At 36.5% G+C, this 13,637-nt stretch overlaps 1 protein-coding gene across 5 annotated transcripts in view; it reads left to right on the forward strand.

Moving 5' to 3' along the window:
- Positions 1 to 639: 639 nt before the first annotated feature.
- Positions 640 to 13,637, forward strand: part of LOC149557203 (uncharacterized) — a 59,194-nt gene continuing 46,196 nt past the window's right edge. Inside the window, exons 1-2 of one of the 5 annotated variants that reach the window (XM_089831920.1) lie at positions 640 to 878; positions 1,060 to 1,152. The gene's annotated coding sequence lies outside the window, so the exon portion shown is untranslated. The remainder of the gene's footprint in view (positions 879 to 1,059; positions 1,153 to 13,637) is intronic. The other 4 variants (XM_089831923.1, XM_089831924.1, XM_089831925.1 and 1 more) reach the window with 4 other exon arrangements.

The raw sequence follows: 13,637 nt of genomic DNA on the forward strand, positions 1-13,637 counted from the left end.
TTTTTCCTAATAAATTATTTTCCGTTTCCCCAAAAATAATGTCTTGTTCGTTTTATCAACCAGAGTTTCTTTGTTTTGTTTCCGATCAATGTTAACGTTTGCATAATTTTGTCTAAAATGTCTCATCATGTTTCAGTTTCCCTCAAGTTTCGACCATCTCGTCCTATTTCCTTCTCTATAATCATGTCCCACTCCATTTTCGTGAAAATACTTCCCTTTTACGACGTGCAATCCTTTACCTTATTTTGGGATTTAATATTGAAGTTTGTGAAACTAGATAGTAGATATAACATCAAGACGCAGAAATATCTAAAACTCATCCCCATCCTACTCTGGTTTCGCTTGAAAATCTTTTCCTGTTCTATTTTCCCCAAATAACCATATTGCATACCAAATCTCAGATATCATATCATTTTTCACATTTAAAAAAGTTTCATAACTACCTAGTGAAATATTTTATATTCAACTTCTTTTACTTTTGCACGGTTTGTAAATTTGATTCAAATATTAATATTTTAAGAAATATTTCGCCAAAATTGAAGACATGAACACGGATTATACGTAATTGGTGGGATAATGGATCGACCCATCTTGTCTTCACTGATGGTAAAACCTCCCCCTACCCCACGTAAATGCAGGGTGGCATTGGAAAAGTTTATTCCCGCGCTGATTGGGGAATGGATCCTAAGAAGAAAGTAATAATAAACGAACATTGTGGAGAGTGTAATTATGATTTATCAGTAGGTTTGTCATGTAGAGCTCAATCTTACTACATTGGATTCTTGAAAGGGTTGTCGTGGCTTTTTGGGTGCTATAATTCATTGAACTTCACTGTCGGAAGAACTTGTTGCAGCGCAGAGTGGAAGCATCAAAGCAAGGTTTGTAAGCATCAGTATAGAATTCACCTATTCCATTCTATTAAGCTTCTGATGGTTGCATTCAATTTGGGCTAATTTAGTGTCAGTTTCATTTTTATGGTTGAATTCAGTATCCAAATACTCGTGTTAGTTGCAATTTTGTATTGTAAGCAATGAAACTTTCTTTTCTGTTATTTTAAAGGAAAGTTCAAGCTCAATCTGTCGTCATCATTTGTTGAAGTACAAGACCATAACCATAATATTTGCGACTATCTTCAACACAAATTCTGAAGAGGTACTAAATTCTTCTTGTTTATTTTCGTCTATCTTCAACACAAATTCTGAAGATGTACTAAATTCTTGTTGTTCCTGCATCTTAGGCCACTTAAATGACATGAAATGCTCATTTTATCAAGTTAGAACTCTTTCACTTTTATTCTGTGTGGAGCTTAGTGTGAGCTGCATGCTTAACATTTATAAACATGGGTTACAGTATAATGTATGCCATGTTGTAAATAAGCCATATCGGACCGATAATTGGCTGGCCATAGCAGGACAGTCGTCCAGTTGGTAGAGCATTCAAGGATCAAATAGAGTATCCTAGATTGGCATCCTAGCTATATAGCTCAGGGTGTAGCATCGGAACCAGACTAGTCCTAAACACCTGCTGTACGACTTGAGGAGAAATAAGCCACCCCTAAGCTTACAGTGGGCTATCTAAAGGAGCCATTAGCTCAGTTGGTCAAGCATTCCAGTGAGAAATGAGAGGACTTAGATTTAAGTTCTATTTGATTCATATATGCTGTAGCTCAATATATTATAATCATTGGACATCACACCACAACCTTGTCAAATTGTCTATTGGAGTTGTGGGTCACTGTATTGTGGGTGAGGAGATTAAACTTCAGTCATGAGAAGAGTTTCAGGACAGCTTATTAGGGTGAGTATGATTTGAATTTGGATTGCCTCTTGGATCCTGGCTCACTTTATTGCTTGTGAGAGGCACTTGAATTATAATAGCCCCTGGATATATGTGACGGCTTACTACAGTGAGAGGAATTCAAACTCAGATCAGAACAGGGACCGTGAGACATCTTATTGTGTTTGCAATTTGAAATTGGATTGTCACTGGAGTTTAGTGTTTTAAGCTATTGTAGCTCAGTTAGCAGGATTCAACTATGGTCAACGCTGAAATCATGGGCCACCATGGTGCTGGAAGGGGAATTTGAACTGGGTCAACTTATTGTGCCTTCGCACAAATTGCCCCTACTCAGCAACCACTTTACACTAGCACTTTGATCCACTGCTTCTCTATTTAAATCAAACCTATAATGAGCGTTTACCTTTTTCTGAGAGAGGGGCTAGACAAACATGTCGAGCAACCTGCCCAATTCTGCCTTCAACATGGAGAGTTCCCCTTGGCTGGTGGGTTTGTATGCAAGTGTTATCATTAAGTGAGGATAATGAAGGAATCATGAACTATTGTGGCAGCTTACTGGGTTTTTCCGTAGAGGTCAAGGTAGTAACCTATTAAAAAATAAGAAATGAATATGTTTGAGCCTTCAGCTTGACCAGCTGTAATAAAAAATTAATTTGGAACGACATAGAATTCATGTCAAGGGCCTGCAAAAAATGCCCACAGCCCTTCAAATTCTTTCATCTTCACTTGACTCAACCAGTTGATTTGGGACCTGTTGATGTGAGTGTTGTTCCACTAAAACATGCAGAATCAATCGCTGAATGTTTCGAAATGAAACATCAAACACCCAATCCTCTCTTGAATAAGGTCGCTTCTCATGCTAAGCTTGCAAAGTAAGATCATGAAATGACTTAAAGGTTCCCATCAATTGTGGATACTCACTCAATGAAATAATGTGATTTGTTTGTTTCTCATGCTAACGCTTAGGGGATGTATGCTGTTTCTCAAGACTTGTCAATTGGATTTAAGATTTGGCTTCACAAAGTGCACTGGAAATATAATTTTTTGGGTTTTCAATTCTTGAACGTAACTTGAAATTTACTTTTATTTCTAATTGTGAACGCTACGAAGCATGGATGAACTACAACTCTACTAAGTGCAATCTTGTCAGCAACAACATCAACCTACTACAAGATGCTAAGGTATACTTAAATAATTTTCAAATGAATATTTCTTCCTCAATTCCATCAAATAGATGCAAACTAAAGATTAGATATCAACTGAAGTTAAGTCTTCTAAATGACTAGCTAATTACACAAGACACTTACAATCAGCAACAGGCTAGTGGCCTAGTTTAAATCGAGTCAAGCAAGTAAACATCCAACTACACTACTTAAAGAAAATTCTATTCTATTTTATCTCAACGAATTGAAATGAAATCTATTTAGTGAAGATGAAGATAACCATGCAATCATTTGAACTTGATCACAACTAATCACCATGCAAAACACAACAATGGTAAGTAAAGAAAATTTGAGATTATCTTAGCAACAATTCTCCAATATCTCTCTTTACTAATGGGAGGAGCAGTCCTTATATAGGGAGCTTAAGTACAATGAACAACCAAGATTAAATTAGAATCAATAGCCCAGATTGAATCCTACAAACCCTAATTAGGGTTGCCACCCCATTGGTCAATGAGATTCAAGCACCTCAAAATGGACCAATAGCAAAATTACATAAAAATTGCAACCAACCAAATCACACCAACATGTGGGCCAATCGGAATTAAGCATCTAGACTACCAACCAATAAGAAAATAGTTTGCCACTTAGGCTTATGTAACATCCCGCTTTTCCGGGTCTAAATTAACATCTAATGTACTCAAAGGATATAGTTATTATTTCGTTTCATAGGAAGACAGTTATATCATTCATGTTCATGTGAATAAGATTTACCATTAAAATCAGTTAGACAATATTTCTTAACTAAAAATTTGAAATACCATCAAATGAAATTACTATAGACATTGAAAACCACATACCTTGGAAAACTGAGACCGAAATCAAACTAGGGATGCTTCTGCAACCACCTGGGTTAGTCCACAAATACACTATAACAATTTCACATAACGACTAACATCTAAAAAAAATGCTATCTCAAAATTAAATGATAATTACAATTAAATACCACTATATTTTAACTTAGGGCATCACATACCACTGTATCAATTAGGGCATCATTTACTATCAGTTCATTTAGGGCTTCTGATACCACTATATCAATTAGGGCTTCTGCTACCACTGATTCAATTAGGGCTTCCGCTATCATTGATTCCATTAGGGCTTCCGATACTGTTGTATCATCTAGGGTTCTTGCTATCACTCAATCAATTAGGAATTCGGATTCCTTTCCTTTCAATTACTTAATTGTGACAGTAACTCAAGATTAGAAAATGTACTTATATTCATTATTCATATAAATGAAAGTAAAATGATGGTAACAATGAAATAGCTCAATTTAATCTTACCTCCTTCTATATAAGAGTGATTATACCTGTTTCCGATACACAATTGAATGTATGACTTATCTTTGTCTAATGCATGTCTGACAACTTAAGGAGAGGTGAAACATTGTCAAGGGCTTAACCACCCAACCTCAGACCAAATCTTATCCCCACACGATCCCTAATGAGAAAGGCCCTTCCTACCCAGAATAGACAGGGGTCATTTTGCCATACGTTGGGCATTCTGGTATGCAACACACCATACGACTTGGTAGCAGGACATCACAATAACAGGAATATACATGAGCTATTACTTAATTCATATTAAAAATGATAAACGATGTTATGTCATATCTGATACTGCGTCATATTATTACAAATTCCTCTCTTTCACCTCGTCACCCCTTTTCTTGGCTATACAACCGGGTGAATCCTAGGTGTTAGGAATTCTCAAATCAACCGTTCTGTCAATTTTACATGCATCTAGTGTTTCACAATCTGTGATTACATAATTATGTTCTTTAAAGATTTCAAAATTGAATGTTTAATTAATAAAATTAATCATAACCGAATTCTTTTCTACATTAACTCCACCTCTTCATCATTTCATGGCTTCTTTGCCGGTGAATTCCTCGGTGTTAATAGTATTCTGAATTTGTTCAGAAAATTGTGATAGCATGTTGATTCTCTTAATCAATTAGGTTTTTAAACACTACTATTTGAATTCATTAGGAAACCAACAACTTGTGTGTGTGTGTGTGTGTGTGTGTGTGTGTGTGTGTGTGTGTGTATAGTTCTCAACTATTATGCCTAGCCGGCTAAGGATGATTATCCAATCAGAAAAGAAATGAGTTGGAACATATTTGATTCCTTCTCTAACCCATCATTATGTACTGACTGAAAATAGATTTTATACTCAGTGAAAAACAAATCAAGAATTACAATACTTTACCTGATATTGGAAATCGTTTAAACAACCCTACCTAACATGATAATAACAAAAAACTGATGCACTCATATGTAACAGACATGGGACAATAAAAATTAGCATTATATTGTCATGAACATCAATTGAAGAGCACCGATGCATACACTTGAAGAAGGCAGCAATTCATCATTCTAAAACACACACATACAACAGATAATACTTGCACTTCAGCATTGGTAATGGCACTCGTTTCATAATTGCCACCCAAGGAGAAGAACAGTTAGTTACCCAAATGATGAGTTACATGGATGAGGTACAAATTATAAAAGACATGTTGGTTCAATACAACCCCTCATTATATATTAAAGACAAGGTCTTACAATAATTCAAAGGTGGGAATAGAATTCATTTCCACCTCTGTGAGATATAAATGAATGTAAATAAATCTGAGCTGAGATAATTGTGTATGCATGATTGATGCACTATCATGGCTAAGAAACATCAACAACAGTTTTGGCAGATTCCATGTTTTTAAATCTATTTAATATCCCTTGAATTCGGTCTGAAAATAAGTAGACATCAACATTATAGGTTTTATGCAATACGGACACAAGGATACAGCTAATGTGATATATGGAAAAGAATGAATGAAAACAAGTCTCTAATATATTTCTACTTTACGGATACTCCATGAACCAGACGAGCTTAACATTACAAAGCAAACACAAAAGGATCATACACTGAATCAACAACAGTCTTACTTGACACACTGAATATGTTTGGGATGCTCTAAAAACAGGAGTTCCGACTCCAATACTGGTTCGGAGTTTCCCACAAGCAAGAAACGTGAAGGAGAGAAATGGAGGCAATAATCTCAGTTGGAATCACTTGTAGACGGAATTAATCTGACTGGTCTAATCACAGTTACGTGAGAATCACCGATAACGGAAGATAAAGATGGAGAATAAAAGGTTTAAAAGATAGACAGCCGATACAATCATAAGACTCTAATATAAAAGAATAACTTGGCTCATCGGCTTCCAACAGTTACAAGAAGCCATTCGAATGCATCACAAAAATAAAAATATATGAAAAAGAAACAAGGAGGGAAAAGAATAAGGAGTTGAAGAAAGTTGGAAAGACAATTCGAATTGCCAAATATTAATTGATTAATCATGCCAAATGTTAGCATTTAAAAGCAAAGAATATTAAATTCAAAAGAATAAAGTTGGAAGGTTGTAATTCAAATATTAAAATAATTCTAATGTTATTATAACTCGAATATTATTAAAATCTTATATGTACTTATAAACATCACTTTATTAAATTATTAAAATATAAAGTTGCCAAATCTTTTTTTTAACATTTAAATGCACGTATTTAATCTTTTTTTTAAATAATATTTTAACTCAATTATTTTAATTAAATTAATTATTTAAATAACTCATGCGGTTCCACAAATGTACCTTGTTTCAATTCGCTAGGTTCTCTACCTGCCTGCCCAGTAATGGTGATGCCCTGCCTAATTTTTTTCTAGCAATGCTTCCACCCCTTCAACATGTTTCTTGCAAGGAATTTCTCCGTAATTAAATTATAAATTATTTAATCATAAATAATCATAACAGATAACCTTCATCTCAATTTCATGAATTCGTGATTAACGATCAATTAACATTTCATCTTCACTTGAAACCATAACGACTAACTATCTTACCATTTCGCCAAATTATAACAAATTAAACTGCCAACTGACTTCATGCGAACTTCAACGGCTATGTTTCAAGCTAGGTCAAATATTGGGATGTAACAGCTTACATCAAATCATCATTGAAAATAATATTTCCTTTTCCTTTCTCTTTCTTTGCCAGTTTGATGAACCTGGACACCGTATTATTGAGCTCATTCATTTGAGGCACGAGTGTATTTCGAATTCTCCAATCTATTAAGTTCATTTCAGTTTTGGCTGTAGCAACTATTTTCTCCCATTCAGTTGCATTATCCTTGACTAAAGCCATGAGAAGCTTAAGAGATGAAAGCCCTTCCAAATGCTCTGTTCTAATGATACTAACCTCCCCAATGTTGAAAGCGCTCAACTTCTCCTTCAAAATCTCTAAGTTTATGTTTTCTTCCCTTTTCTCCTCAAAGTTGAAGGCAATCTTCATTACAATCAAAGTGTCTGCAATCATAGTATGAATGGAAAGAGCAGGCTGAGCACTATTTTTCCTTATCCTCTCCAAAGTATCCTATATTTGGACTGAAGAAAAGTACCTTGATCATGTTTCTCATTCATCCTACCTTGATCACCTTACCTCTTACCAATAGCTTCTCAGGAACATCAGCCATAGCTTGTAGTTGGGGCATCATTTTATCCTTGATGGGCTGAAAATAACCCCAAAGATTGCTGAAAACATGAAATCTAAGTGTTGAGTGTCTGATATTGCCTCACAAATCTTGGGAGAAATGCCAATCTCTCTTGTAAAACTCTTTCCATCCAAGCTTAAATTTCTTGAAGTCAGATCCTTGAACCTTCTGCATTATCATTATCTTCCCTCTCTCGTACAAATGTGGGATCTCTTTGCTGGATTAGTTTGTAGACACTCCTAAAATATATCTATAAATCTCTAATTCTCCTCCTTATACTTGTTCTTCACAACTTCCTTGTTCACCCTATTTTGCATGGTCTTAAAAACATCTTGAGCTTCCTCATATTCTATTTTCTTTGTAGTAGCTCCCAAGTCATGTTCAATTATTTCATAATCTTAGGGCTGGATGTTATCTCTTGTTTTTTCCACCTTAGGAATGACTATTTGAACCTTACGGGTACCTGAATCATCTCTGACCACCTTGGCTACCCTTCCTCCTAGTTGACTTGTTCAACTTGGTGTATAAGATCTTCAATGTTCTCAACTGGTTCAAGCTCATCAACATTATTCTTCCGTTGAATCATATCCCATAACCAATAAGGTGTTGTGCATTCTCCCAATTCCAATTTGGGCTCTTCTGTTCTTTGGCTTTCAATTGGTATGACTGCAATATCTTAACTTGGACCTTCATTATGTGGTGAAAACATTCCTACTACCTCAGTGGGACTCAAAGAAGAATATCTTGAAGAACTTTGACTATTGTTGTCCTCTGGCTTAGAAGAGATCTCTTGATGCACTTCCTTTTGCTTAGATGGAAGTCTTTCTTTGCTTCGAAGTCATACTTTCTTTGGACGGAGGAGCTCTTTGTTTATGTCTCTTGGTTTCTGGCTCCTTAATTCTAATTCCCTTTTCTTTTGGATTCCTGCTTGATGGAGCCTTTGTAATATTCTTCCTTTTCTTACTAGCTTCACCTTGCTGCCCACTTGATGCTTGAGGCTTCTTAAATGATTCTTTGAGGCTTCTTAAATGATTCTTTTTTGTTAGTCTCTTCAACCTCCTTCATCTTATCATATGTCAGGGATATTCTTCTTTTCACTTAATTGGCCACATTCTCACCTAACCATTGTTGAGTGAAGAGGGAAACTAGAGTCATCAAAGCCTTAAGGCTGACCTCCTTGTCATCACTCCAATCAATTGGTTCCAACTCATGTTTGTAGTGGTGTCAAAGTCTTCCCTAATGATGTTATCATCTTCTTCTAACTGATCAAGAACTGAGATCCCTTTCCACTTTTAATTCTAATCATATCCACTATCAATCTTGAGAATGACCTATTTATGATCTCCAAAACATCTTTTGCACCATCCCAATAGTCTTCTAAACGTAGCATGTGAAGATATATGTTCCCATATGTCTTCTTGATCTTCCTCTTAGGATCAAAGTGAGTACTATGGTAGAGTCTAAACCGTAGTACTCAAATTCCTCATCTATTGTCTTAGCTGCCTCTTGTGATGGACAAGTCTTACTTCCCAAATTGAAGTTGAATTCAACCCACAATCTTTGTTTGTTCTTTTGAAATCTTTGATAGGCAAGTAGTTGCCTTGCTACCTCCATGATAATCATCTTGTTCGTAGGATATCTTGGAAGATTTCTTGGACAAGCAATACTTCCAAATATTCGAATGTATGTGAACTTGTCATATTGGATGTACCATGATCCATATTCTTCAATCAATTTCTTAGCCTCCTCGGAAGGCCTTGCATGTGGAGCCCCTCGCAACGGTCTCACAATCTTCGTGGAAAATGCATCATTTAAAATTTTGAGATTCTTGTGATTGTGAAGGTATAGTTTTGGGTAGCATTTATACACTAAGGACTCATCTTAAGTTGTTCCACATCTTCCCGAACTTGACAATCCTTGGAAGTTGAATACTCTAGCCAGCAGCAGACAAGATAGGATATCATGTAGAATGCCTTCATGATCTTCATCCTCCTTGGTCACTTTGTTCAACATCACAATGAAATCACCAATATCTTCCTTAGAAGTCCAATATAGTTAGTTTGGTCAACTTAAAGATTTTGGAATAATGAATCCACAACTCAACTATCTATTCATCGTTCATCCTCTTTGCACATGCATCCACGTGATCTTTATAGTGTTTCAAAGCTTTCTCCTTAGCGCTAAAGATTTCCTCCATGTGAAGTGGCATGTTGAAAGACATCCAGATAGCCTTTTCTGATAGTAAAGTTACAATCTTCGTCTTCTCTTTCCCATACCTAATTATGTTCTTTTGAGCATTATAATTCCTTGCACATTCAAGAACCAATTTGATGCATTGCATGGTAGGAGGCATAGTTGGCATAATCGCTGAAAAATCGGCGAGTTTCTACTAATTGCCGAGTTTTTTTGACCGGCGAGTTTTTCCCGGATTTAATTGCGATTCGGCTGGAAAAAATCGCTGATTAATCGCCTCAGCGAGTTTCTCAAAATAACTCTCTTTTTTTAATTAAAGTATTATTTTTTTAACAAAAGGCAAAAAGCCTATATATATTATATAAAATAGAGAATTATAGTATGCTAGTAGGGTTGGGAAGAGGGAGATGTGATTGTAATGATGTATTTACTTCTAGTTTGAAACAAACTATTTATTATTTTGCTTATTGTCATCAGCATTCCCAATGAGAATGCAACTTTTTACCCACTATGCATTTATATATATCTAAACTCTACATGTTTCTTTTGTGTTCTCTTTAGTTAACTCATTGCATGCATCTTCTCATTGAATTTTGCAAAAAAATGTATTTTTAATTAAATTTAAGCAGTTTTTTAGGTTCTCGAGTTTTCTGAGGTTTTTCGGAAAACTAGTCGATTTTTTCCCGAATAAACTTTTTGGGGTTTGGCAAGTTGTTACCAAGTGAGAATTTTCCAACAACGGTGGGAGGAAAGGCAGTTGCATGAACTATTCCATTCTTCCTCATCATCTTAGCCATCCTAGAATTTAGATCCCTAGACATCCTTTGCTTCACTTGTATCATTTTGATGGAGCCAAGACGAGTATCTCCAATCTTCTTGTGCTTTGCAGCGAAACTGGATTTTGGTGCCATCTCTTCAGGGTCTTTCCTTTGTAGATTCAGACCTATGATATACTAAACCAGATTGCATCCCAATTTAAACCAATCTCAATTAAAAAGGAGATTTGAGACTCACTTGAATCCAATTCAGATTTCTGCTTTATGACACCTAGTATCTCAACTTGGAGAGTGGGAATTTAACTACAAACAATTCAAATCTGCATCATGAAATTTGAAAGAAAATTGAAGTCTTAAGCCTACTAACAATTCATTATAGTGCAATATATTCAGATTTAAATTTTTTATCCTCCTCTAAATCTAATTTAGAAATGAGTTCGTCCAGATTTTCTGCTTTCCACAATTTTTCACCTTCTCGTATGCTATTTTCTGCCTATCAAAGATGCAGTTTTCTGAAACTAGAGGGCAACTGGCCACCCACTGAGAAGTATTTTGCTGCCTACTAAGATGCAGCTTATTTAGGATTAATTTGCTGCTCTTTCTCAGGTGTATTTTGCTTTGAATTGGTAAGAAAATGATTTGGATGCCTCCCCATTTATATGAGATCAGATTTGAAGGGGCACAACCCCCTAAATAGGCCAACCTGGCCTTTTAATTAACCAACAAAATTATCTATTTAAATTTTTTTAACCTTGCTGTCCAACCTTGCATATAATTTGACCAATAAAATTTATTTATTTGAATTGTTTTCCGGCCTCTATAGGTGGACTTGATGAGGATTTTCAAAGGATATTAAAAAATGACTAATCCTCCCTCCAAATCGCTGCTATCTTGATTGCCTGAGTCTCACTGTGAGGCAGAAATTAGCTGTTTGAGAGGATAAATAATCCTCCTGGGAGGGCAGAATATTCCTTCCACTAAGGAATTTTCTTCATCAATTTCGAATGCTCATCACCCCTCAACACTTGGGTAGAAAAGACTATATTCAAACATCACCATCCTCAAGGGAGGATCTTCATGTGTTTGGAATTATTGCAAGGAGTTGGGTGGAATTTTGACATAGGAGAGGATAAAATCCTGGGTAGAGGGCGGATTCCGCTCCTACTCAAGGATTCCAATATTATTGTCTCAAAAGATTTGTCTTAATATTATCTCTAATTCTTTGCCGAGCTCCCTAACTTTTCCTTTTAGCCACCCAACTTGTCTCATCTCTAAAAAAGATTGGATTGCCCATATTTTAATGGGTTAGAGATTTGTACATGGAGAGGATTTTATCCTCTGGCTGGGCGGAAATACTATGTGGATGAGGATTTCTTTTGTTCAACTCTCCTTCCTTCTTCCATAAAATCCATGCTCATTCAATTAGCTTCCTCTCAGTAAACTTCTCTCAACTTTGACCTCATTGCTGCTTTAACTAGCTTATCTTGGGATGGCAGAAATTCGGCATGCTTGAGGATTGTTCCTTCAGCTGTGAAAAAATTCCTCTAAGATGAGGATAAAATCCTAGGTAGGGGGTGGATTCCGCTCCTATCCAAGGATTGTTACATTTTCTTACTTCATCAATTCTGCTTAGCTCCCCCACCTCCCCCCAGCTCATCATCAACATAAGACTTCATCTTTTCATCACTAACTCATATCATGCCCTCAAGAGATATCAGATTTTGTAGGGTGGAATTATGGAGGCCCTCAGGATTTTGTCCTCTTGCTCACTCATTCTTCTTGTTAAGGAGATATGTCAGTTTGCATGATGCCTTATCTTTTTCTTTGCAACCAAGTCACGATTCACCTCTTCCATATTCATGTGGTGAAAATCTGATATGTACGAGGATAAAAATCCTGGGTAGGGGGCAAATTCCACCCCTACCTGAGGATTCAAACACCTCCACTTCATCAACTTTACCATCATTCCTCTTCAATTCATCATAAATCCTCAAGACTTGACCCTCAATTCGCTCAACATGCATCATGTCACCAAAGAGAGATCATTGCCATCACTTAATGGGGCGGAATTGTGAGGGTCCCAAGAATAAAATCCTGGGCAGGGGGTGGATTCTGCCCCAACTCGAGGATTCTATTCTGCCCCTACCCAAGGATTCTAGTGTTTGCACTTCAACAAATTTTCCTCAACTTACCTTGGAACACAAGACTTCATCCCCAATCATTTGACTCGTCATATTTCATCCAAAAGAGATGAATTGCTAAAATTCTGAGAAGGCAGAAATCAGGGGAAGGCCAGGACTAAGAATCCTGGAGGGCAGGTGGATTCCACCCTGCCCCTAGGATTTTTGCCTTTTCTTTTGTTGCTCCATACTTATCCATTTTTTCTTGGCTATTAAACTCCCTCAAGCCTAGACTCAAATTCAAGGATTAAACTGATCTCCACTTTCTCCTCATTGTGGTCTCAACATGATCAAAAGGAGAACCCAAACATGCTCCAAAACCCAGTGCTACAAGGGCAAGTCAGAAAGAGGGGTCCCCACTTGCAGTGGGGTGATGGTGTGTAAACCTCACAACCAGACCTAGAATCGGTATCGAGATGTTTATTTTTCAAAATTTATAAATGACAAGATAACTGTCTGATTTAGCCTTCTTTTCAATATAACATTCCTTTATTGGATTGTTGATTCATGCAATGTCATATTTTTGTGCGACCCTTTGCAAATTGCATTGGCAAAGAGTCATGCCTGCTGAGTTTTGAACTGTAGGCATTGTGGCAGCAAGTCCTTTACCATGCAGCCTACCACAGGCAATCAGACTGACAGTTACATTATTGTAGCCCTACAGCATAACAGTCCAAGTGACCACCAGTTATTAGGCCAAAAGGAAACATCATTACAACCACCACTGAGCATCAAAAACGAAGATGGAACATAAATTAAATCTAAATGTCACTGCAGCTTCCCATTCCTCCGGAAGTCAAGCTGATGTTCCAAACAAATGTATCCCTCCCCTCCTTTGTCATTTGGTCTTTCATCTTTTTGCCTCTGATTTTGGAACTGGGACCTTCATTCCCATATAGATAGTAGGATCTCAATCC

This window comes from Cupressus sempervirens, chromosome 5 (genome assembly GCF_028749045.1).
Source record: "Cupressus sempervirens isolate cs-2001-9-10 chromosome 5, ASM2874904v1, whole genome shotgun sequence".
NCBI classification, from domain to species: Eukaryota; Viridiplantae; Streptophyta; class Pinopsida; order Cupressales; family Cupressaceae; genus Cupressus; species Cupressus sempervirens.